General features: G+C 42.0%; 1 pseudogene; it reads left to right on the top strand.

Moving 5' to 3' along the window:
• The window catches only part of LOC148148858 (T-cell-specific guanine nucleotide triphosphate-binding protein 2-like), a 32,635-nt pseudogene that overhangs the window by 6,743 nt on the left and 2,558 nt on the right, over positions 1-23,334 (top strand).

Raw genomic sequence — 23,334 nt, 5'->3', positions numbered from 1 at the left:
GAATAGAAACTGGGCAACAATAATTCCCAACATGAAAGTCAGAACAAGTACGTAGCAACTCAAGCTCAATATTTGCTCGTCTGGATCTTTATCTTGGACACCAAGCACCAACATCTCAGGGCATCCTCCATGGACGGTGACAGCACACAAGCCCTATTCATGGACCTTGGTATCCAACATGTATCAGCTTCACCCAGTCATCCCAGTATTCTCCAACCTTTTTTATCGCAAACTCACTTTCTGAATTTGTACTACATGGAATTTACTCTGAAGAAAATATTGAATAGCCAGTCTATTTTAAATTTATTAAATGGAGAATTAAGTATGCATAATTGCACATTTTTTATAGAATGCCTACAGTGCAGGTAGGCCATATAGCCATCAAGACTGCACTGATGCTCTGAATAGCATCTCCGCCAAACCTCATAACCCTGTATTAACCACACCCAATGCATCTAACCTGCTCATCCCTGGACACTGCGAGGCAATTTAGCATAGTCAATCCATCTATCCTGCACATCTTTGGACCGTGGGAGGAAATCAGGGCACCTGGCAGAAATCCAGACAAGCATGGAGAATGAGCAAACTCCATACACCAGTCACCCAAGGCTGGAATTGAACTGGGTCCCTGTCACTGTGAAGCAGCAGTGTTAACCACTGTGTTGTTGTGTTGCTTCTTTTGCTCCCTGTGCACCAACTCTCAGTGTGACACCTGTGACTGCACATTTCTATCAGTGTCTTTAGCTCTGGGTTTGTCTTTCGACAAAGATTCCACTTACCTGCTACAGTGGAAGCACCACATGACATGTTCTGGATTGATGCTATCATTTCTTCTTTGTTCTCAAATTCTTTGAGTAAAGAGATAGCGACCACAGTCAATGCTTCTTTAATTACATCACCACCGATTTTGCTATCCCTTAATTTAATATGCATCATTATGTGGTGTTGTACTAAATTTCACTTTTTATTTATCAAAGTACTTTGGTGACAGATAATGCAAACAAATTCTTGTTTTTTATAGTTGTGAAGAGCATTTCATTTTCCTTTTCTGTGTTGAAGTTGTATATTTTATATGCGTGATCTACATGAACTTCAGTAAGATAAAGTTAAAAATCTCACAACATCAGGTCATGGTCCAACAGGTTTATTTAGGAGTACAAACTTTTGGAGCGCTGCTCCTTCATCAGGTAATTAGTGGAGCAGGATCACAGGACACAGAGTTTATAGCAAAAGATCATTGTGTCATACAGCTGATGCGATATATTGAGCAAACTCAGATGGCTGTTGAGTGTTTTAGAATGGGTTGCAGGTTTTGATGCATTAATATGAACTACTTTCAAATCACATTCCCAAGATAACTTAAGGCTTTATTTAAAAAAAGGTGACATCTCAGCTCAGACAATGCTTTAAAGGTGTGAGGTTAGAGTCCGTATACATTCCAATCTTGAGTCAGACTGGTTCTATCTCAGGTTTGGATAGTGAAGATTTTGTGAAATGTGTTCAAGAAAATTTTCTTTTTCAATATGTAAATGTTCCTACCAGACAAGGAGCAAAACCTGAACTTCTCTTGGGTAATAAGACAGGGCAAGTGACTGAAGTGATAATCGGGGAACATTCTGAGTCTCGTGATCATAATTCAATTTGTTTAAAATAGTTATGGAAAAGGATAAGCCTTCCATAAAAAGTAAACTTTTTAATTGGAATAATGCAAATTTTAATGGCATGAGATAAGAATTTTCAAAAGTTGTTTGGAGTAAACAGTTTGCAAATAAAGAGATGTCTGATAAGTGTGGGGCTTTCAAAAGTACGATAAGGTGAGTTCAGAGTCATTATGTTTCTGTTAGAGTAAAAGATGAGGTGAGTAGGATTAGAGAAAAATGGATGAATAAAGATATTGAGGTTCTAGTCAAGAATAACAAAGAATTATATATTAGATATGAACTAATTAAGCTATCAAATGAATCTCTTGAACAGTATAAAGAGACATTCCTAAGTGAGAGATCAGGAAGACAAAGAAAGGATAATAGACAATAGACAATAGGTGCAGGAGTAGGCCATTCTGCCCTTCAAGCCTGCACCACCATTCAGTATGATCATGGCTGATCATTCTTAATCAGTATCCAGTTCCTGCCTTATCTCCATAACCCTTGATTCCACTATCCTTGAAAGCTCTATCCAACTCTTTTTTAAATGAATCCAGAGACTGGGCCTCCACTGCCCTCCAGGGCAGAGCATTCCACACAGCCACCACTCTCTGGGTGAAGAAGTTTCTCCTCATCTCTGTCCTAAATGGTCTACCCCGTATTTTTAAGCTGTGTCCTCTGGTTTGGCATTCACCCATCAGCAGAAACATGATTCCTGCCTCCAGAGTGTCCAATCCTTTAATAATCTTACATGTCTCAATCAGATCCCCTCTCAGTCTTCTAAACTCAAGGGTACACAAGCCCAGTCGCTCCAGTCTTTCAGCGTAAGGTAGTCCCACCATTCCAGGAATTGACCTCGTGAACCTATGCTGCACTCCCTCAATAGCCAGAATGTCTTTCCTCAAATTTGGAGACCAGAACTGCACACAATACTCCAGGTGTGGTCTCACCAGGGCCCTGTACAGCTGCAGAAGAACCTCTTAGCTTCTATACTCAATCCCTCTTGTTATGAAGGCCAACATGCTATTAGCCTTCTTCACTACCTGCTGTACCTGCATGCTTACCTTCATTGACTGGTGTACAAGAACACCCAGATCTCTTTGTACTGCCTCTTTACATAAATTGATTCCATTTAGGTAGTAATCTGCCTTCCTGCTCTTGCCACCAAAGTGGATAACCATACATTTATCCACATTAAACTGCATCTGCCATGCATCTGACCACTCACCTAACCTGTCCAGGTCACCCTGTAATCTCCTAACATCCTCCTCACATTTCACCCTGCTACCCAGCTTAGTATCATCAGAAAATTTGCTAATGTTATTACTAATACCATCTTCTATATCATTAATATATATTGTAAGAAGCTGCGGTTCCAGCACTGATCCCTGCGGTACCCCACTAGTCACTGCCTGCCATTCCGAAATGGAGCCGTTTATCACTACTCTTTGTTTCCTGTCAGCCAACCAACTTTCAATCCAAGTTATTACTTTGCCCCCAATACCATGTGCCCTAATTTTACTCCTATATGGGACTTTATCAAAAGCTTTCTGAAAGTCCAGGTACACTACATCTACTGGATCTCCCTCGTCCATCTTCAGAGTTACATCCTCAAAAAATTCCAGAAGATTAGTCAAGCATGATTTCCCCTTCATAAATCCATGCTGACTCTGACCTATCCTGTTACTACTATCCTGATGTGTCGTAATTTCATCCTTTATAATAGACTCCAGCATCTTTCCCACCACTGAGGAGAGACTAACTGGTCTATAAGTTCCTGCTTTCTCTCTCCCACCTTTCTTAAAAAGTGGTACAACATTAACCGCCCTCCAATTCGCAGAAACTGATCCCGAATCTATCAAACTCTGGAAAATAATCACCAACGCATCCACGATTTCTCGAGCCACCTCCTTCAATACCCTGGGATGTAGACCATCACGCCCCGGGAACTTATCAACCTTCAGACCTAACAGTCTCTCCAACACCAATTCCTGGCAAATATAAATTCCCTTAAGTTCAGGTCCTTCAGCTACTGTTACCTCAGGGAGATTGCTTCTGACTTCCCCAGTGAACACAGATCTGAAGTACCAATTCAATTCTTCTGCCATTTCTTTGTTCCCCGTAATATATTCCCCTGTTTCTGTCTTCAAGGGCCCAATTTTTGTCTTAACCATTTTTTTGCCTTTCACATGCCTAAAAAAGCTTTTACTATCCTCCTTTATATTTTTGACCAGTTTACCTTCGTACCTCATTTTCTCTCTGTGTATTTCCTTTTTAGTTATCCTCTGTTGTTCTTTAAGAGCTTCCCAGTCCTCTGTTTTCCCACTTATCTTTGCTATGTTATACTTTTTCTCTTTTAACTTTATATGTTCCCTAACTTCCCTAGTCAGTCACGACCACCCATGCCTTCTCCTAGGATCTTTCTTCCTTTTTGGAATGAACTGATCCTGCATCTTTGCATTATACACAGAAATATCTGCCATTGTTCCTCCACTGTCATCCCTGCTAAGGTATTGCACCATTGAACTTTGGCCAGCTCCTCCCTCATAGCTCCATAGTTCCCTTTATTCAACTGAAATATTGTCACTTTCGATTGTACCCTCTCCCTCTCAAATTGCAGATTGAAGCTTATTGTATAATGGTCGCTACTTCTCAATGGCTCCTTCACTTCGAGGTCCCTGATCAATTCTGGTTCATTGCACAATACCAGATCCAGAATTGCCTTCTCCCTGGAGGCTCCAGTACCAGGTGTTCTAAGAATCCATCTTGGAGGCACTCCACAAAGTCCCTTTCTTAAGGTCCAATACCATCCTGATTCTCCCAGTTTACCTGCATGTTGAAATCCCCCATAACAACTGTAGTAATTTCTTTGCAACAGGCCAATTTCAGCTCCTGATTCAACTTACATCCGACATCCAGACTACTGTTTGGGGGCCTGTAGATAACTCCCAAGGGGGTCTTTTTACCCTTAGAATTTCTCAGCTCTATCCATACTGACTCTACATCCCCTGATTCTAGGTCCCCCTGCGCAAGGGACTGAATATCATCCCTTACCAACATGGCCACCCCACCCCCTCTGCCCGTCAGTCTGTCCTTACGATAGCACGTGTAGCCTCAAATATTCATTTCCCAGGCCCTGTCCACTTGAAGCCACGTCTCAGTTATCCCCACAATATCATATCTGCCAATTTCCAAAAGAGCCTCAAGCTCATCCATCTTATTTCTAATGCTTCGTGCACTCATATATAGTATTTTTAATTTGTTACTGCCCTCACCCTTCCCATCAACTCCTATTTCACTCAACCTTACAGCACGATCCCTTTTTGAGTTTTCTGCCTTATTGATACAGTTGTCTTTCTTGACTTCCCTTGTTCTAACTTTCCCTTCAATTTCCTTCTTAAACATCCAGTTTGTCCCCTCCCCCCCGCTACTTGGTTTAAACGTAGCTGTGTTGCAGTAGCAAACCTGCCTGCCAGAATGCTGGTCCCCAACCTATTAAGGTGCAAACCGTCTCTCTTGTATAATTTATGCTTACCACAAAACGTACCCCAGTGATCCAAGAATTTAAATCCTTGCTTCCTGCACCAGTTCCCCAGCCACACGTTCAGGTCCATTATCTCCCTGTTTCTGGCCTCACCAGCCCAAGGAACTGGAAGCAAACCGGAGATAACCACCCTGGACGTCCTGCTTTTCAGCCTTCTTCCTAGTTCTCCGAAGTCCCGCTGTAGTATGTTCCTCCTCTTCTTCCCGACATCATTTGTGCCGATATGTACCACCACCTCTGGCTCTTCACCTTCATCCTTCAGGATTTCCTGCACTCTGTCTGTGATGTCTTTAACCCTGGCACCAGGAAAGCAATGCACCATCCTTAAGTCCCACCTACTGCCACAAAAACCCCGGTCAGTTCCTCTCACTATGGAGTCCCGTATTACCACAGCTCTGTGCGATGTCCGACTCTTCCGCTCTGCCCCCACGCCAACTTTTGATTGACAGACCTGGCCGCCTTGCGGGCTGGCAGCGTCATCTGTCTCTACTGTTTCCAAAAGATTCAACTTGTTTCTGACAGGTACTTCCCCCAGGGTCTCTTGCACCTGTCTCCTCTCTGCCTTCCTCATTGTCTGCTCTCTTCTGCTCTCTTCTGCTTTGGTCAGTGTAATAACCTCGCTGAAGGTCTTGTCCAGAAAGATCTCGTTCTCTCGGATGAGCCTAAGTTCCTCGAGTTCTTTCATCAGTGCTGCAATATGCTCTGTCAGTAGCTGAACGTGCACACACTTTCCACACTTATACGAGCCAGACACACCAGAGTCATTGACCTCCCACATCAAGCACGTAGCTGTTCAGGACAAGGGCTTTTTTTAATCTGAGTGGACGAAAATTTTAAAATCGATACGAGAGGCAATTCTTTTACAGAGTGGTTTGTGTGTGCAATGAACTTCCTGAGACAGTGGTAAATGCAGCTACAATTACAACATTTGAAAGACATTTAGATAAGTATATAAATAAGAAATAGTTGGAAGAATATTGGCCAAACACAGATAAGTAGGGCTAGTTTAGTTTGGGATTGTGGTCGGCATGGACAGATTGGACCGAAAAGTCTGTTTCCATGCTGTATGTCTCTATGACTCTATTTTCCCTGTTACTGATGTTAGACTGACAATTCTTAAATTCCCTGTTTTGTCCTTTGCTCTTTTTTTAAACACTGCAGTGACATTTACAATCTTCCAATCTGCAGGAATCATTCCAGAGTCAATAGAATTTTGAAAGGCATTCACCAATTTATCCATTATCTCTATCGTCACCTTCTTCAACTGGGATATAGAATATTAGATCCCGGGGACTTTTAGCCCATCATTTCTCAAGTTAAACATCCAACTAATATAAACTTCCCTCAACTCATTATCCTTAGCCACTTGAAGCTTTAATTCTTTGAGTTTTGGTAAGCCTGCCTCAGTGAAAACAGACACATAGCACAAATTTTACTATGCTATTCCTCCATTCCAACTTATGAACTCTACTAACTCTGATGTTAATAGTCGCATGTTCATTTTAGACAAACATTTTCATTTTACGTACCAGTAGAAGTTTATACTGTCCATTTGTGTGTTTTTGCGAAATTGGATTTGTATTCTATCCTTCCTTTCCTTGTTAGCTCCTTAGTTTTCCTTTGCTGTATTCCTGACTCCTTTCTCTACTGCCATTCACTTTTTCCCCTGGAAGAAATCTCTCTCGCTTACCAGCGCTGATCATAACATTTTCTTTTCTGGTTGCCAGTTCTTAAATTTCTTTTTGTTCTTCCATTTTCAAGCATCTCTTTGTTTTAATGAGGTCTGTATATGGAATTTTTAGCAATATATCTTCATATCCACATTCTTTTCCACATGGCCATTGTCTATTGTCAATGTTCTCAGGCACATGGTTAGGAGTGTAATACCTCTACAAATGTTTTCTGGTGACAAGCTTGAGTTTTCTGTGTCCACGTCCTTCATTTTGACAAAATTAGTTCCAGTCATCTCTGTTCTTATAACATCTGCATCGTATCAGCAATCTACTGTAAATATTTCTCCTAAATGAACAAATGGATCTGCTTGTATCAGTACGACCACTTCGCTCTAGTTTATTTTAATGTGTCCCATCTAACTGTCATTGCTTTTTTTCTCTTATTCCATTTCTAGAATTCACTGATCTACAATAGTTTTTACAGCCTCTTTTGAATCTGCAAGTAGAGCAAACAATTTCATCCATATCCAAAGTTTTTGTGTTTATTAGGAACAATACATAACTTTAACAAAATCAGAAGTTCACTGGAAAAACTCAATAGGTCAGGCAACATTTGTGGAGAGGAAGCAGAGTTAATGTTTCGTGTCCAGTGACCCTTCTTCAGAAATATATACCTCGAGCTTTGATGTGGATTTTGTAAGTTTTTGAGTTTAGAGGGGGAGACATGGTTTCAGTTTCATTTCAGCAGTTTTTTAAAAAATCAGCATTATACCCATAAGTCTGGTGATCTATTTGTAGACATGCACTTTTAATCAGTTTTTATAACCCCTGAAGTGAAGGGAGGGAGTTGATCACTTAGTACATTGATAAAGATGAGAGAGATAAAATTGTGCTGTTTCCTGGTGACAGAAGTCAAGGGGCATACAGAAAGACAAAACATTTCCCAGAATAGAGAAGATGGTCAGTAGGTGAGGCAGAGAGAATGTTATGCTCTTTACTGAGAAATCTTTCAATACTGCTGGAACCTCAGTTCTGGAAACTTGTACTTCCTCTGAAATTAATAAAATAGTGGTTTGTTTTTTTGGTTTTTGAAGGGGAGATACAAATAGAAGAAAAAGCATCATGTGGCTTGTTCCAAATACAGGTCGTTCTGCTATAATGTGCTTTTCGTTAATGCAAATTTGCTTACGAGTTGGGAGCACTGTCTTAATTAGTGTGACCTTCTAAAGCATGCATTGGTTATAACGCAATTCTGCTCCATTAGTTTAAATGGTACTGCTATTAGATGATTTTCTTATAACACGGGATTGTATGAGAATGGAACTATCATGCTACAGCAGAACCGACTGTACAGATTGAATACACAAACATTCATTGTGTTGAAATCAGTTGCAACCATACCAGCCTGAGTAAAAGGCTTTATGTGGAGAGATTGGTTGCTCTTTGCTGGGGTTTTGGTGCTTGTAAAGATACTGCAGACACAAAAGGAATAATGTGAGTTTGATATCTCTCGGATGCTTGTAATTTAACCTTTCCAATCTGTTTCTAGTGTGACATTGTTCAGTTTGCTTCAATTTCTAATATATATTGTATATATTAAAAGTACACCAGCAGACTCTTGTGAATAAAGTTATGTCAAGTCAGCTTTCATTCTGGGATCTGACTGGATCAGTGATAGTGTCATTTGTGATCATAACAGGTATTTGCCTCCAGTCTTTACATGTGGAAGTGCATCTAATTCTATGACTTTGTTCTGTTCTGTGTTAAGACTGAATAATTTTGATCACAATACAGAGTCTTGTTGTATTCCCTCTTTCCTTGAAATGTGTTTGATCACCCCTCAACTAGACCAATTCTAATCATTTGATCCCTGTACAGGCTCTGGATAACCCTCACATCTTTACTGTCTCTGTCGCACCTCAGAAACACATCGATTAACCTTTGATGATAAACATGATCAAATGCTTTTGCAGTTGGCGATTTTTATTGAAATTTCTTCTTTGGTTAAATACTCCCTCTTTTACTGCTACTCCCAATCTAAATCCAGAGAGTGCATTTACCAAACTCTGCTTCAAATGTATTAGATCTTTCCATTATGATTTTCATGATCACTTTAATAAGATTAACCATTAACGTTTACATTCTAAAATGATTGCACTCATTTAGCATCGATTTCTAAGTATACAATGAATGTTGGCTGTCTCAAATCAATTGGAATGTATACTTTGATCACAAATTTCTATTATCGTTTCTAATTCTCTTTCTCTAAGATTGTTTAAGTGTTCTTTTGTTATGTCATCAATGCCTGGAGATTTCAAAACATTCATTACCTCTCATGTCATGTGGATATCCATAGAAACCCTTCAGTGTGGAAACAAGCCATTCAGCCCCAAAGGTCCATATGAACCCTCCAAAGGGCATCCCATCCAGATCCATCCCTCTACCTTTTCCCTGTAACCCATTTCCCATGGCTAACGCATCTGACCAACACATCCCAGAACACTGTGGGCAATTTAGCGTGGCCAATCTGTCTAACTTTCACAACTTTGGACTGTGGGAGGAAACCCACACAAGCAGGGGGAGAACGTGCAAACTCACACACAGACAGTTGCCCCAGATTGGAATCGAACCTGGGTCCCTGGCGCTGCGAGACAACAGTGCTAACCACTGAGCCACCGTGCCGCCAAATGGTATCCTGAATGATTTGTTTATCTCCTCTCACAGAACAGTTCACAGTAGGGTCACATTGTGTAATCCTGGGAGAATTCCAGTGTCAATCCAACCCTGAGGAAAATCTAGAATTTAGCTTCAGTCCAAGGGAGATTATTCTGATGCTGTTTGAATGTGATTTATTGACATTATTTTTAAGGCATTGTTTGATCGGCTGTGATTGGTACTGACTGCTTAAACATCTCAAAGAGAAGCAAGATGAGAAGGTGTTCTAACACATGCGCAGAATGGGCATGATCAGGATTAAGGTCAGGGATTGGTGGTTTCAACATCTTGTCCAGTTCAATGCCCTCCTCACCATCAAATGTACAACAATAAAGCAGCATAACATCCAGTTTAGTGACTATGTTTAAGTATAAAAGAAAGCAATATATGTCCGTGAAAATAACAGGCACAGGTATATTATGGAAATGCTACATATTTCTACAGCAAATCAAACAGTCATGTAAGGGCAGCTCACCATCACAACTGGGGACACAAACAAACTCTAGATCTGTCCATAATGATCACCTTCCCTGATAGAATTTGTTAAAAAATATTATTCAAGGACATTTCTCACTTTGGATAATTAAACCAAAACTGAAGGAGAAACAAATATGAGACTTGTTCTTAATCTTTCTGAATTTGGGGCATTTCCAGTAAGTTTTCTGTCTCCGTATTGTTGATATTCTCACTTGCCTGCAGGCAATCTGCACATCCTGCTTTTGATAAGCACCACTTCCTCTTCAGTTAAACTCACAGCCCTCAACATTTTTCCATTGTCTTGCCCTGCAGCTTGTTCCTGTAAGAGGTTTGTTTTCACTCAGCCACTTTTCAAACCCAAAATAAAACTCCACACTTTTACAAAAATGTGTTCTGAACGCAGCCAGAACATAAAGCAAAAGAGAGGAAGGCAATGAGGGAAACTATTAAGAGGCCAAAGAAACATTCATGGAGGCAGGGCACATGAAATAAGTTTCAGTTAAAATTTGAAGAGCCTTCGTTGGCTTTAATTGAGCTTTCTTAATGAAAGAAATCACTTCTGGCTGACTGTGCTCTGTCCGTAAAATATTGTTCAGACATGACATTGAGAAACAGACTGAGATCCCATTGCCAGGATCAGACCCCTCCCCACCCCCAGCTGGCATCCGCTTTTCCACAGTAAACTCCACCTGCTCATCTGGAACCACATCTGGAACGTAACCCTGTCCATGTCACCTTCTCCGCCACTTCCCTGTTCAATTATTCCAGCATGGACTATGGTCAGCAGCAACATTGTGGCTCTCATGATAACTGACACTGGCGGATGGGAGACCATAGACCTCACTCCCCTTCCTCACCCTCAACTGACTGGGAAGATATGTTTCAAACTAAAATGTTTATTGCTCAACACCTAAACACGCACACACACACGCACTCACACACACACACAAATGGACACACCTTCTGGACAAGAGTGCAATGATAGAAGTAACGATTATTTATGTCCCTATGATTTGAAGCTTTCTTTCCGGCACATTCCCCTGGGGTGAAGGATTGAAGCAGTATTGTAACTTCTGATCCACTGAGAGAAAGCCAGTCCTTTAGGAGAGTGGATTCTCTCTAATTTTACATTCTCAGGAGCTGATTTTTAACATCACCCAGTCAAGGTGTAATACAGTTCCTCCGTTGAGAACTCAAGCCCAACTCACGTCTCTGGCTGCATGGCTGTTGTGGAGGAAGTCCATAGGCAGGGTCTTTACCTGTCGTTGAGAGAGATGGTTCTGCCTGTCTGACCAGATCATGCCTGATTCAGACCCTGATCATAAACGTTGACACAGAGCTGTCAGTCTTCAGATAGCCAGCGACCAGCCGTACACCAGTAGAAACAAATGGGAGTCCTTTGGAATCCTCGCAGACTTATCATGCTGTAATTGCTATTATCCTGTCTCCAGAATTCCATGAAATGTTTCCAACCCTGACATTGAGTCAGAGACTTCTGGAGCTCTCGACTTACTTACCTGGGTAGTTACCCAGAAAATGTTTGATAGCTATCCAGCCCTTCCCCCCTTGGTTCTCTGAAGCCCCTCAGAGCTTCCAACTGTCATCTTGACCTTCCAATGCATGCCCTTAATGGTCTCACTCAATTTAACCCTCACATGCCGCAGGCTCTCTGCATGCCTTGACCCTTTATTCTCCCTGATCCTCTGATTTACCAAGTCTCTCATATTATGACACAGAGGTCAAACTCTTCTGTTAATTAAAACCAAACTCCTAGAAAAGCTCGACTTATCTTGCCTTGTAATCTGTTAAAATCTGAGTGACAGAGAACTCCTAATTTCCACTATTTAAAGAGAAATGACAATTTATTTTCCTAACTTTAATAGTGAACACTAAACAATAATTATTAACACCATCTAAGCTCTCCTTGTTCTTAACTATTTACTACCTGACCCCAACTCTTTGAAAAAGTGCAGTTCCAATAACACACTTATTAAACATTATGATAACTTAATCTTAAGCCCACACAGTATTTATCTTCTCTGCAGTCTTCAATCTTCTGTCTGCTGATCTGCCTGGGTCATCTTCTTTCTTTTTACTGTGAGTATGTTTTACAGGAAAATGTACCATTGATAGAGAGTGTTTCTAATTTCTTTGAGAGCAAGATGTTAGATGGGCAGTTTGGTGTCTGGCTCTATGGCATTATTTGGCTGATCAATGGCTTTGACTCTCTGACCAATTTTCAAAATGCCCGCTTTTTTATACATCCAAATATCGTACGCCTCAATGGTCCGATGTTGTCAAAACAAAAAATTCTAACTCGATTGGGTTTTCTTATTTTGGGCATTATTGGTTAATTTCGAATGGTTGTCAAAATAGCACCCAAAACTCAGGCATCCATTTAACAGCCATTTGCGACATGTGTTTATTTTGGAACAGCTCATCTTCCAGCTGTTACCCTGCCCCACTGACTTCCCAAGTTGTGACTCAGATCTGGCCTGTCCAACTATACTTCCAAAATCTGACCTTCCCCAACTCCCCTCCAAACATTTGACTCTCCCACCAAAAGCCCTCTGTTCCAACCTAATCTGACCCTGACCTTACCACATAACATCCTGCACATCCTTCTACTCTGCTATAGATGACTCACTTATAGAGTTGTAGAGTCATATAGAATGGGAATAGACCTTTCACCCCATTCTTCCACGCTAACCAGTTTTCCAAAACAGAACTAGTCCCATTTGTTTGCATTTGGCCCACATCCCTCCAAATCATTCCTATCCACGTACCTGTCCAAATGTCTTTTAAATATTGGCATTGTACCAGCTTCTATCACATCCTCTGGCAGCTCATTCCATAAATGCACTACCCTCTGTGTGAAAAATATAGCTGCTCAGATTGTTTGTTAATTTTCCCCTCTCACCTTCAACCTATGCCCTACCAGAGGGGAAAGACCTTGGCTATTCACCTTGTCTATGTCCCTTATGATTTTATAAATTTCTACAAGGTCTACCCTCAGCTCCTACACTGCAGGGACAAACCTCCCAGCTCATGCCGCATCTCCTTATAACTCAAACCTTTTGGTCCTGGTAATATCCCTGTAAAGTGTTTTTGCATCTGCCCTACAGCGAGGAAACTCGAATTGTACACAGTACTCCAAACATGGCATTACCAATGTCTTGTACAGCTATAACATGACCTCCCAACTCCTGTACTCAATGCTCTGACCAATGAAGGCAAGCATACTAAATGTCTTCTTCACCATCCTGTCGAGTTGTGATGCCACTTTTAAGAACTATATATCTGCACTCCAGATCTCTGTTTGACAGCACTTTCCAGAGTCCTGCCCTTGTTTGTCTTTCCAAAATGTAACACCCCATATTTATCTGACGATGGGCAGCGCAATGGCTCAGTGGTTAGCGTGGCTGAGTCACAACTCCAGGGACCTGGGTTTGATTCCAGCCTTTGGCAACTGTCTTTATGGAGTTTGCATATTCTCCTCATGTCTGCATGGGTTTCCTCCAGGTGCTCTGGTTTCCTCCCACAGTCCAAAGATATGCAGGTTAGATGAACTGGCCACGTGCAATACAGAGCTACAGGGATAGAGTAGATGGATCCATGTGGACTCGATGGGCCTAAAGGCCTGTTTTCCCATTGGAGGGAATCTGTGAGTGTAGACCATTCCTGTCATGTGAAACTAAGATAAAAATGAGCCTTACTGTGACAATAGCTGCATTTCTCTCAATGAATTTTTTTAAAAATCAGTACAAAATACTGTTGCAGTCTCTGAGAATGAAAGCTGGTAATCTAGAAATAATGGGAGTGTAAAACTGTATTTCATCAAGATCGTCTGTGGGTGAGTGAAGGGTTGCTCTGGTCACATGACTGACACTAGTGTCCAAAACCCCCCAAGGATAGGCAAGTATTATCAGGTTGCCTCTGTGCTCTTATTTTTTTGTGATTGACATTGCTGTCCAAGCATCTGTGAAATGTTCAGATAATCATATATCTCTCCATGGGTCAGTGAATGGATATGAGGGAGGTAAGATCAAAGATCAATGATGCCATCTATGTGTGGAATTAGAGGAGACAGGTGAGAGCCTAAATGAATATTTTGTCTCAGTATTGAGCCATGGAGAATGACAAGGCAGCTACAGAGCTCAGGCAAATAAATGGTAATTCCTAAAAAAGATTCAATACCACAGAAAAGGAGGTGCTGGAGATCTTAAAATGTATAGATGTAGATAAATTCTGGGAGCTGATCAAGTATATCCCAAGAAAATTGTGGAAAACTGGAGAGGAAATGGTAGGGCCCTAGCAGAGATATAGCCACAGATGAGGGTGGCTAACATTGTGCCATTATTTAAGAAAAGCAGCATGGAAAGGTCAGGGAACAAAAGACTGGTGAGCCTAAAGTTAGCGGTGGGAATGTTTTTTGCAGGTGATTTCAAGAGACAGGATCTACATGCATTTGAGAAGTCAAAGACTGAATAGTGATAGCCAGTATGGCTTTGTGTGTGGGAAATTGTGTCTCACAAACTTGATTGAGTTTTTAAAATAAGTATCCAAAGAGGATAATTGAAGGCAGAGTGGTAGATGTTGTCTACATGGACTTTAGCAAAGCCTTTGGCAATGTTCTGCATTATACTGCTTAGTACGGTTAGATTGTATGGGATCCAGGAACAACTAGTCAACTGAATACAATATTGGCTTGACGGTAGGCGACAACATGAGCAACTTAGCATGGCCAACCCACCTAACTTGCACATCTTTGGACTGTGGGATGAAACCAGAGTATCTGGAGGAAACACAGATAGACACAGAGAATGTGGAAACTCCACACAGGCAGTTGCCTGAGGGTGGAATCAAACGCAGGTGCCTAGTGCTGTCGAGCATCAGTGCTAATCACTGAGCCACCATCTATTTCATCTTTACCCCTCATAAGTTGTGTGAGGTTGACAGTAACCCCTAATCCTAATGCTTAAATCCTTTGCAAGAGCTTCAAGGTGGTGGTTTGACATTTATTCTGACATTGTGTTGTGTGTAAATAGTCCCTGCTCATGTTTGTACAGTATTGTCTTGACAGCAATGCTCATGTTGTAGAAACTAATTCATGACACCATTCCCCAGGACACTGGGTTTGCAAAATAGTGACATATCATATACCATCCTTCGGCACTGCTACTCTACCGACCTTCGTGTCATCCGCAAATTTACTAACCCATCCTGCTATGCCCTCATCCAGGTCATTTATAACTGTACTCCTGGATGAACATTTCCCATCAACCATCACCCTTTGTTTTCTTTCAGCTAGCCAATTTCTGATCCAAACCGCAAAATCACCCTCAATCCCATGCCTCCATATTTGTGCAATACCCTACCATGGGGAAACTTATCAAACCCCTTACTGAAATCCATATACACCACATCAACCGCTTTACCCTCATCCACCTGTTTGGTCACCTTCTCAAAGAACTCAATAAGGTTTGCAAGGCACAACCTACCCTTCAGAAAACCATGTTACCTATCCCTAATCAACTTATTCCTTTCTAGATGATTATAAATCCTATCTCTTACAACCTTTTCCAATACTTTACCCATAACTGAAATAAGGCTCACTGAAATAAGGGTTGTCTCTACTCCCTTTCTTGGGCAATGGGGCAACATTTGCTCTCCTCCAGTCTTCTGGCACTGTTCCTGTCAACAATGATGACATAAAGAATAAAGCCAAAGGCTCTGCAAATTCCTCTCTGGCTTCCCAGAGAATCCTATGGTAAATCCCATCCAGCCCAGGGGACTTATCTATTTTCACACTTTCCAGAATTGTTAACACCTCCTCTTTGTGAGCCTCAACCCTGAATCTCAGTATTCTCCTTGGCAAAAATGTCTTTTTCCAGTGTGAATACTGATGAAAAATATTCATTTAGTGCTTCTCCTAGCTCCTCTGACTCCACACACAACTTCCCACTACTGTCCTTAATTGGCCCTCAGCTTACTGTAGTCATTTTTTATTCCTGATATACCTATAGAAAGCCTTTGGGTTTTCCTTGATCCTACCTGCAAACGACTTCTCATGTCCCCTCCTGGCTCTTCTTAGCTCTTTTTTTAAGTCTTTCCTGGCTAACTTGTAACTCTCAAGTGCCCAAACTGAGCCTTCACTTCTCATCTTTACATAAGCTTCCTTCTTCTTCTTGACGTGTGATTTAACTTCTATAGTAAACAACAGCTTTCTCGCTCGACCACTTCCTCCCAGCCTGGTAGGTACATAATTATCAAGGACACATAGTAACTGTATCTTGAATAAGCTCCACATTTCAATTGTGCCCGTCCCCTGAAGTTTCCTTCCCAATCCTATGCATTCTAAATCTTGCCTAATTGCATCATAATTGCCTTTCACCCATCTATAACTCTTGTCCTGCAGGTATATACTTATCCCTTTCCATCGCTAACGTAGGCATAGCCAAATTGTGGTCACTATCACCAAAGTACTCACCTACCTCCAAATCTAACACCTAGCCAGGTTCATTACCCAGTACCAAATCCAAAGTGACCTCGCCCCTTGATGGCCTGTCTACATTCTGTGTCAGGAAACCCTCCTGCACACATTGGACAAAAACTGACCCATCTAAAGTACTTGAACTATAATATTTCCAGTCTATATTTGGAAAGTTAAAGTCCCCCATAACAACTACCCTGTTACTATCACTCCTATCCAGAATCATCTTTCCAATCCTTTCCACTACATCTCTGAAACTATTCAGAGGCCTATAGAAAACTCCCAACAGGGTGAACTCTCCTTTCCTGTTTCTAACCTCAACCCATACTACCTCAGAACAGAGGAACCTTGATTATCTGAATACCAATTATCCGAAAATTCGATTATCCGAAGGAGGTCTTGAGGTCCTGATAGAAACATTACATCAAAGACGTGTTTCCAACAGTGATCCTGTCTTTTGTTTACAGTGATTAAACAGACATTGTCTCCAAATGACTGACCTCCCACTCTTCTCTCCCCACACTTTTCCTGGAGTTCTACACAGAGGTGTACCCTAACTCCCTCCCCCCACTTCCCCAGATAATCTCTCCAACATTGTCCTGTACAGGGCAGAGGTGGAAGCTGTCAAAAAGTTGCAATAAAAAGTTGTGTGTGGGGCTGTGGTTGGGTGTGTGTATATGTGTGTGTGTGTTTGTGTTTATGCATGCGCGCACTTGTAGACTTACCCCACAAAGGCAGTTGCAGCACTAGCAGTCTTGTTGGTGTACAGTCTGGCTGACAGGGAGAGAGGGTGGGGGCGGAGGACAGGAGGAGGGGTGGTGTTGGACAGGGTTGGGGGTGGCATTAGCTGGGGTTGGTGGGCAAGGGTGGGCGGGAGGCGGGGTTGGGGACAGGGGCGGGATTGGACAGTGTTGGGGTGGGGGGCGGGGGCAGGCGGTGTTGGCTGGGGTTGGGAGCGGGGTTGGATGGGGTTGGGAGACGAGGTTGGGGGTCAGGGTTGGGCGGGGTCTGGGGCAGTGGGCGGTGTTGGGTGCAGGGTCTCACGCACTGTGTGCTGCTACAAGACTCCTGAATGGGGAGCAGACTTTAAGCCCTCAAGGAAAGGCATTTAATCATTTAACCAAATAATTGATTATCTGAGCGAAATAGTGCCCACCCATTTCGTTCGGAGAATCGAGGTTCCCCTGTATATGTGTCCTCAAACGTCCTTGCTGCCTGCTTAATACTGTCCCTGACCAACAATGCCACACCTCCCCCTCTTTTGCACCTTCCCTGTTCTTACTGAAACATCCAAACCCCAGAAACTGCAACAGCCATTCTTCTTCCTGCTCTATCCATGTCCATGAAATGGCCACAACATCAAAGTCCTAGGTACCAACCCATGCTGCAAGTTCACCCACCTTATTCCGGATGCACCTGGCTTTGACATAGACACACTTCAAACCAACTTCCTACTTGCCAGTGCACTCTTGCGAACTTGAAACCTTATTTCTGACCTCACTGCTCTCAATCTACTGGACAATGGAGCTACAATTTTGGTTCCCAACTTCTTGCTGAATCAGTCTTGCTAATAAAAGGTGAACAACAGTTCAGAAATAATACAGCAAAAATTGCAATAAGAGTGAGGTTTTGGTTAGAAGAAAGTATTGTTAACAAGAGTTGATGTGTATGGATGTATGTTTGTGAAGCTCAATTGATCGAAAGGGATTCCAATGAAGCAAAAAGTAACTACCATATTTGACAGCAGTTACTGATACAGTACTGATAATGTTATAGCAGTAACATTAATCCATTGTTTATATCAGTAATTCTGCATCACAGAGTTCACCTTATCTATTTTCTCCCTCACTTATTTATCAAAGGTTTTATAATCTGTATTTAGGATCACGGTGAGTTCTTTTTTCTCACACTCTATTTTTTTCCCTTCTGATCAATCGTTTACTAGTCTTTGGTGGTTTCTGAAGCACTCCCAATGCTCAGACTTGGTTGTTGTTTGTTTGCAACATTGTAATCCTCTTCTCATCCAACACCGAACTGAAACAACTCCACAGAGGCTAGTATCCCATAACCAAGTCGCCGTTTATTTTCACATGCATAGTACTTGACACTGGTCCATCTTCCCCAGAGTGAACAGGACATCTGACACTCCTGTTTATTTTTTCCCTGTGGAATGAGGAGACCTTCTGAATCTCCAATGTATTTTTTTTTAAATCCCTTACACTATCACTTCATAGTAATAGAAGCAGAATGGGCCATTTTGCCTGTCGAGCCACCTCTGCCATTCATTAAGATCATGGCTGATCTATCCATTATCTCAGCTCCTCCTACCTGCATTATCCCCATAACTCTTAATTCTCTTACCATGCAAAAACCCACCCAACCATTGCTTGAGTATATTTAATGAAGCTGCCTCTACTGGTTCCTTGGACAGAGAATTCCATAGATTCACTATTCTCTGGGAAAGGTATTTCCTCCTCAGCTCTGTCCTAAATCTACTCCCACCAATCTTGAGGCCATGTGCCCTTGTCCTAGTCTCACCCGTCAGCAGAGACACTTTGCCTGCGTCTACCTTATCTATCCATTTCTTAATTTTATATGTTTCCATAAGTCCCCTCTCATTCTTCTAAGTTCTAGTGAGTACAGTCTCATGCAGTTCATCCCTTCCTCATAGGATACCCCCCTCATCCCCAGAATCAACCTGGTGAGCCTCCTCTGCACTGCCTCCAAAGCCAATATATCCTTCCTCATGTAAGGAGACCAGAACTGCACATAATACTCCAGGTGCGGCCTCACCAACGCCTTGTACAATTGCAGCAGAATCTCCCTGCTCTTAAATTCAATCCCTTTAGCAATGAAAACCAATATTCCATTTGCCTTCCTGATTACTTTTTGCCCCTGCTAGTCAACTTTCAGTGAATCATGTGCAAGCACTCCTAAGTCTACCTGCACAACAGCATGCTACAATCTTTCACCATGCAAATAATATTCTGACCTACTATTTTTATTTCCAAAGTGGATTGCCCCACACTTAGCAAAATTGTACTCCATCTGCCAGACCCTTGCCCACTCATTTAATCTATCTAAATCTCTCTGCAGACCCTCCACAGAGTTTGCCTTTCCTCTCAATTTAGTATCATCAGCAAACTTGGATACGTTGCATTCGATCATTTATATATATATCATGAGCAGTTGCAGGCCCAACACCGACCCCTACAGCATCCGTTCACCACTGATCTCCAATCAGAGAAGCACCCATTTATCCTAACTCTCTGCTTTCTATTGGTTAACCAGTCTTCTATCCATGCTAGTACATTCCCCACAACTCCATCCATTCTCTTCTTATGGATGAGTCTTTTATGCAGCACCTTATCAAATGTCTTCTGGAAATCCAAGTCGAAATATCCATCTGTTCCCCTACCTCCACTGAGCTTGTTACATCCTCAGAGAACTCCAGTAAGTTTATCAAAACGACCTGCCCTTCCTGAATCCAAGCTGCATCTGCTTGATGGAACCCTTTCCATCCAGATGTCTCACAATTTCTTCTTTAATGATAGCCTCCAACATTTTCCTGACTACAGATGATAAGCTAACTGGCCTATAGTTGCCTGCCTTTTGCCTACACCCCTTTTTAAACAGCAGCATGACAGTCTTCCACTCCAACAGGACCTATCCGGAGTCCAGTGAATTTTGGTTAATTACCACTAATGCATTTACTATAACTTCCACTATTTCTTTCAGAATTCTGGGATGCATTTCATCCAGACCAGGGGACTTATCTACCTTTGGACCCTCACGTTTGCTCAATACTATCCCTTTAGTGATAACAATTGAATTGAGGTCCTCATCTTCCATCATATCCTTGACATCACTCTCTGGCATATTAGACACATCTTCCACTGTGAAGACTGACACAAAATGGTTATTCAAGGCATCAGCTGTTTCAGCATTACCCAATATTAATTCCCTTTTCTCATTCCGCAAGCGACCGACACTCACTTTAGCCACCTTATTCTGTTTTATATATTTATAAAATACTTTTCCAACCTGTTTTTATATTCTGTGCTTGTCTGCATTCATAATCTATCGTTTCTTTCTTTATTGCTTGCTTTGTGGTTTTTTTGTTGGTTTTTAAAGTTTTCCCAAACTTCCTGTTTCCCACTACCCTTGGCTACTTTGTAAGCCTAAGTTTTAAATTGGATGCCTTCCCTTATTTCGTTGTTTATCCAAGGCTGTTTTTTCCTATCCTTACTATCCTTGTTTTTGACCAAACTATACTTCTCTTGAGCACTTTGAAAAATCATTTTGAAAGCCCTCTACTGTTCCTCAACTGTTCCACCATATAACTTGTGTTCCCAGTCTAATTTAGCCAACTCCTTCCTTATCCTATTATAGTCTCTCTTGTTTAGGCATAACACCCTCATTTTAGATTATAGTATTTCACCCTCCATTTGTACCCGAAATTCGATCATACTGTGATCACTCTTTCCGAGAGGATCCTTAACTATGAGATCATTAATTTTACCTGTCTCATTACACAGGACCAGATCTAAGATTGCAACCTCCCTTGTAGGTTTGGTAACATGCTGTTCAAGAAAGTTATTACAGATGAGTTCCATGAACTCCTCATGAAGACTGCCTCTACTGACTTGATTTGGCCAATCAAAGTGCATGTTAAAGTCCCCCGTTCCACTCCTAAATGCGTCAGATATTTCTTGATTGATTGTTTGTGCCACTGTGGCATTATTAATGGGTGGCCTATACACTACTCCCACCAGTGACTTCTTCCCCTCACTATTCCTGATCTCCACACAAATAGATTCAACATTTTGCTCCTTAGATCCTTTATCGCTTCTCCCTATCGCCCTAATCTTATCCTTAATTAAGAATGCGACCACACCTCCCTTAGCTTCTTGCCTATCCTTCCTAATTACCTGATACCCTTGAATATTTGATTCCCAATCATCACCGTTACATTTCTGTAATAGCAACTAAATCATATCGCTTTGGACTGATTTGCACAACAAGTTCATTGACTTTGTTTTGAATACTACGGTCATTCAGATAAAGGGTCCTTATACTCATTGTCCCTTTAGAATCTAACAATCTGCCTATCTTTTGCATATGGTTCTGTCGCCCAATTTCACTTATTTTCTAACTCTTGCTCTGGTCTTTGCATCGCTTCCTTCTGCCTTTCTGTCTGGACTCTTGCTGTATTAGTCTACCCTTCCTCACAGTCTATCTGCTTGTTGCATCTACCTTTACACCAACTGCTACATCTTCTGACCTGACGCTCTGGTTCCTACCCCCGCTAACCTAGTTTAAAGCTTTCCCAACAGCTCTAGCAAACCTGTCCACAAGGATATTGATCCTCCTTATGTTCAGGTGTAACCCGTCACTTTTGTACACGTCATACCTTCCCCAGAAGAGAACCCAATGATCCACAGATCTGAAACCCAGCCCCCTGCACCAACTCTTCAGCCACGCATTTGCCTGCCATATCCTCCTATCATTGCCCTCAATAGCATGTGGCACAGGCAGCAACCCAGAGATTACTGCCCTTGAGACCCTTCTTTTTAGCTTCCATCCTAACTCCCAAAATTCATTTTTCATAAACTCATCCCTTTTCCTAGCTATCCCTTCACAGCAGTAGTGCTTATATTTCCCCACAAAACCCATGTTGTGTGTCTGCAATGACTCAGTAAAAAGATGCAGTTGTGCAAAAACTTTATTCTATATATTTCACCACCAGGATGACACCCATGTGGTTAGTGAAGTAGTAACAAACAAGCCCGATGCTATGTGAAGAAAGTGAAGGGGGAGGATGGGGATTAAATCAAAATAGAATTTCTGGGGGAAATAAAGCACTCTACTCTCTTCAGTGCCCATCTCTCTCTCTAAAGGCATCGAGAGTGTTGGTGAACACTGCATACTGCCTCTCCAATGACACCTGGGCTGGGAGGTAAATGCAGAAGGCAGGCAAGCAGTCGGCAAAGATGACCCTCTCCATGAACTGCTACCTGGACCTATTTATAGACTGCCTGACCAGGCCCAGGAGCAGACCCATGAAGAGATCCTCCAATCTGCCCATACCCTTCCACACCGGCTGCCCAAACATCAGGAGCCTGGTGCTGAAGGGCAACTAAAAAAGATAATAACAGGTTTTTGAGATAAGTATAAAGGGAGTATAAACATCCATAACCAATATATACATAGTCAAAGGACTCCAAGACCCACAAAATAAATAGACACTTCTGTCAGGCAGGGGTCTTTGATTGGGGCTGTTAACCTGGTCCAACCAGTGAACTCATATTCCGTAGAGTCCGCCTGGCTGACCTCACTACAAAACGACACCCTTTCCCCACTATGTCCAGGGATGTAGTTTTCTTGTAGCCTCTCCTGGGGCGTTTTCGCAATGGGTCCAGTACTTTCAATTAAACTTCAGAAAGGGAGCGGCATGTACTAGACCATAGCTTGCCACCTGTACCCAGAGTGTCTTGAAAGGAATTCATTCTGTTCTTCAGGCAGTAATGGCATCGAGGCTGTAACATCTGCCATGTCCTGGTCAGACACTGAGGTTTCTTTGACGCTGGATGAAAGGGAAGCACCAATAGGTTCCAACAGCCTTGCTGACTGTTCTGAGGGGCCAGGTATGTTTTTCTGCAGTCCCGTTTGCAATTTTGCAGTTTTCATGTGCTCCACCTGCTTGTTCAGTACTGTTTCACCTCCCCGAACTTTGTACGCCCTGGGACCTGACATTGCGCTGACCATGCCTCTTACCCATGCAAGGCC

This window comes from Chiloscyllium plagiosum, unplaced genomic scaffold (assembly GCF_037043375.1).
Source record: "Chiloscyllium plagiosum isolate Xiang-an unplaced genomic scaffold, Cpla_swu_hap1 HiC_scaffold_11, whole genome shotgun sequence".
NCBI classification, from domain to species: Eukaryota; Metazoa; Chordata; class Chondrichthyes; order Orectolobiformes; family Hemiscylliidae; genus Chiloscyllium; species Chiloscyllium plagiosum.
Note: the sequence above shows the minus strand (reverse complement) of the source record. Positions and strands in the feature narration are given on the sequence as shown.